Raw genomic sequence first — 3,788 nt, forward strand, 5'->3', positions numbered from 1 at the left:
GCGGGGGGGGGGGGGCAACGGACGGGACAGATGCAATTTTTTACATCCACTTGCATCAAGCTCGGCGGGGCGCTGTGACAAAGCTGAAAGGGAGAGCGCGGCCCGGTTCCTCCGCTGAAGCTCTTTGTCTTCACCAGCGTGAGCAGCTTTCAACAATGGAGGTCTTCTTCTGTTCAAACCAGCGTTTGTTTAAACCCTCCGACTGCCTGTGAGGACATGTACCCAAAACTCAACGCTCTATTCCCCCATTCTTCAAACTTTTCAATCCGAAATTGCTCAAAAGATCCAAAAACAAGATCATCTCAAACACCTCATTGCTTCCGGCTTCTTAACACTTACAACTTCACGCTCAGAAGTTGCATCACTTGCTTTTCTCTCCTTACAATCATTGAATTGGCCTCTTTTATAGAGTACGTCATGATGTTTTCCTAGATCTCCTAGCACTTCATGGATCATGTGTGCTGTTACAAACACCCCTTTGGTCTCCAAAAACCATCAGTTAGTAAAAACTGCTGGATTAATTTTTGAGAACCTTTACAGAATGTTGCTGTTTGACATCAGTAAGCTGCTCTTTTACTCATATTTTTCCCATTAACTGGTAATTCACTCAACTTATTTCCATTCAAATATCAACATTTAATCTATTTTCTGTCCAAAATGGCAAACTTTGGTCTTTATTGTTTTTTTTTTAGTTTTCACACTGTCAGATTAAAGATACTCAGTTAATCGTTCAGTTTTACTGATCTGCAGAAACATCCATCTCAAACTCAATAACAATTTTCTTTTGGAGTTTTGAAGTTAAGTTGAATTTTTTTTTGTTGTTGTTTATTCTCTTTGGGTAGCAACGATTAACAGCAGGTAAAAAACACTATTAAAACAACAATGGCCAAATTTGACCCCATTGGTTCTCAGGGATTAAACTGAAAACGAATAAATCTCTAAAAACAAAAAAAAAAAAATCTAAAATGGTTTACATCAGATAAAATTGTAAAATAATTCAAAGTAAAATAGTTAGCATCTGACAAAATGTCAAAATAGCTAATTTTAGCTAATAATTTAGCATTTTGATTTAAAAACATTTTTATATGAATATATTCATATATTTTTCTAAATAGATATTTTAATTCTTTGGCTTCAACATAAAACTACAGTAAAGGAGTCTGAAAGTTTTCCGTCTGTAAATGTTCATGTTTTGATCTGGGAATGGAGCAGCAGAACAATTACACGATCTGGTTGAGCTGCAGTTAAAATTTAGATGTGATAGGATTACTGCGAGTGGCCAATCCCATTAAACACAAACAGAACTTAGATTGAGTTCCCCATTTACATATTAACCAGCTTTAATTCCTTTGTTTTTTACTTTTTTTAATGGGTGTTTCTGGACAAAGAGAGGCAGAGCTGGCAGCAGTTACATTCAAACTGCTCTAGAGCTTTGCACTGCATGGAGATTGGATGTAAAAGGTGGATGTAAATGTCAGAGCTGTTATCTCTACAGGTCTGATGAGGGAAGTTATCCACATGCAAATACTGTCAGGCTGAACGTCGTTTCAGATGAAAACTGCAGCATCATCGCTCATATCTGCACCTGAAAAGGGTCACACAGAAGCAGGTTTGCCTTCACGGTAAACAAACCTAATGTGTTTTTGTAACCATGAGCCTGGTTTAAATTTCGGTTACATAAGCAGATCAAGTCTCCAAGAGTCAGGCCAGAGTCGGACCCACAACGGAAAAGTTGCTTGAATTGATTAGGGTTGTTGTCGTGCCTCGGAGTGTTTTTCAATTTGGTTTTCCAACCACAGGATTGGTGGAAGGATGCGGCGCGCATGAGAGGGCCGGCGTGTTTGACAGTATTAGAGACAGACTGACTGCGGCGAGTGATAATGGTTCAGAGGAGCTGATAGAACAGATGAAATGAACGTTTTCCCACAACTGACACGTCAAACTGGCCTGTTCAGTATAATTATCAAGAATCCACAGTCAGGAGCCAATTTCCCATCATGCCAGTGATGATGTATTGAGTGAAAACACACACAGACACAAACATGTAAAAGGACCCAAGAGGCAGTAAAACGCAGCGCTCTGAAGGTTCAAAGACTAAAGCCCAGCGACGAGGAGGAGCGTTTAGGTGACGCCAGCCGGACTGCTGTATCAGTGCACAGCCTTGAACCAGCAGATACCAGGAAACAAAGGAACTGCACCAGAACCGTCCCTCAAACTAGCATAAAACTCAGAAAAACAAATAGAAAGTAGTTTGGTTTACTAAAGTGCAGCAGAAGCATTTATAAGTGAAAGTTCATTCTTCCTTAATAGCTTAAGCCTTTAAGGAAATTATACATTTGCCACCACAAGAAATATTTCAGAAAATCACAGAATAGATTCTTAACTGGGGTTCAACGAAGAGAGAGTGTACGTCAATTAAAAGAAGAGCAGGAAGCACTAGGGTTTTTTTTACAAGAGGAATACTGAGAGGTGAAAACAATTGGGCTTGTGTTTGTGAATCCAGCAAGTTGACCCTGTTTTACGGTGAACGAACGGTCTATTTTTGGGCACTTGACTAAATTCAACAGAACGACAACAATGTTGAAAGAGAGGCTGAGGAGGAAAAAGATCTAAAAAAAAACAGAAAAAGATAGGGTTTTTCAGAAAAACAACAAGCTCAATGGCTGTTTGAAACCAAAAATAGAGAAGTTTGTTGTTTTTCCTACAGGTAAGCTGAGTGTCTGCTGATCAGTTAGTTTGAATGGACAGGCCCTGTGCATAATTTACCAGGTATTAGTTTCATCAGGTAAAGTTTAGTGACACTAATGGAAAAGTCTCACAGTGGCAGCTCACAACAGGTTGTAAAGATACACAACTATTATGAATATAAGCATTTGTGACCATTTCACTTGGAATTACTCTGAATTTATATTTTAATAAACCTAAAATTCACCTGGAATTTGCATTTCTTAAACTCACTCTTTTGTGATCTTTTTGAGTGCAATTTTACATTCTTGGTCTATTTTAACCGTACATTGTGTTTTGTTTTAATAAAAAAGTGCAAAAATTTTAATGTTTGTCTAAGAAAAGTGCATTAAGTGTGTAGTTTTGGGGTTTACACCCTTAAAACATCTAATAATTGGAAAAAAATAAAGATGACTACTTTGCAGATCTCACCTAAGGCATGTTATTTTTTAGAATGCAACTACAAGTACTTTACTCCAAAAGTCTCCAGTCAGTCAACTTCAGAGAGCTGTTAGAAGTTGGGAGAACCCTGAGAAAACTCAAACGTACTAAAAAAGAAAATGCTAACTCTTTACTTAAAAAAGCTGCCAGACTGTCTTTGATGAACGAGCTGGCCTGGAAACAAAAGGATTGTGTTGTGAATGTGGTGAAGTCCCACCGCAGAGCACCGCTTTTAGACTTGGGTGAAACCTCAGCAGTTCAAAGGGTTATCAGTCACACCTCCTAAAGGGTAATATAGGGAGCTTGTTGGAGAGTTAACGAAGGAGCAGCTTAACATCCAACTGCAAACACAAAACACTAATCAGCTCCAATCCAGGAAGAAAAAAGGAAACGTCAGGAGTAGAGTTACGCAACTATCATATCGACTGCAAAAGCAACCGCTGGACCATAAGTTAGTTATTCCAGCATGCAGCTCCTTCTTTGTGTGGACCTCCTGCTCGGCCTCTGGCTGTCTGCCTTTGTGGCCTCAGGAAAAACCCATCCTGAGGTCAGATGGGTGCAAAGAGAGTCCGTCTCTGCTGTGTGCGTTTGTGTGGCAGAACAGGTGGCCCACTCCCCTTCAC

General features: G+C 39.4%; 1 protein-coding gene across 2 annotated transcripts in view; it reads right to left on the reverse strand.

Moving 5' to 3' along the window:
* Positions 1-3,788, reverse strand: part of wu:fa11c10 (protein FAM110B) — a 26,127-nt gene that overhangs the window by 3,243 nt on the left and 19,096 nt on the right. The gene's annotated exons all lie outside the window — the stretch shown is intronic.

Source organism: Oryzias melastigma, linkage group LG7 (genome assembly GCF_002922805.2).
Source record: "Oryzias melastigma strain HK-1 linkage group LG7, ASM292280v2, whole genome shotgun sequence".
Lineage (NCBI taxonomy): Eukaryota > Metazoa > Chordata > Actinopteri > Beloniformes > Adrianichthyidae > Oryzias > Oryzias melastigma.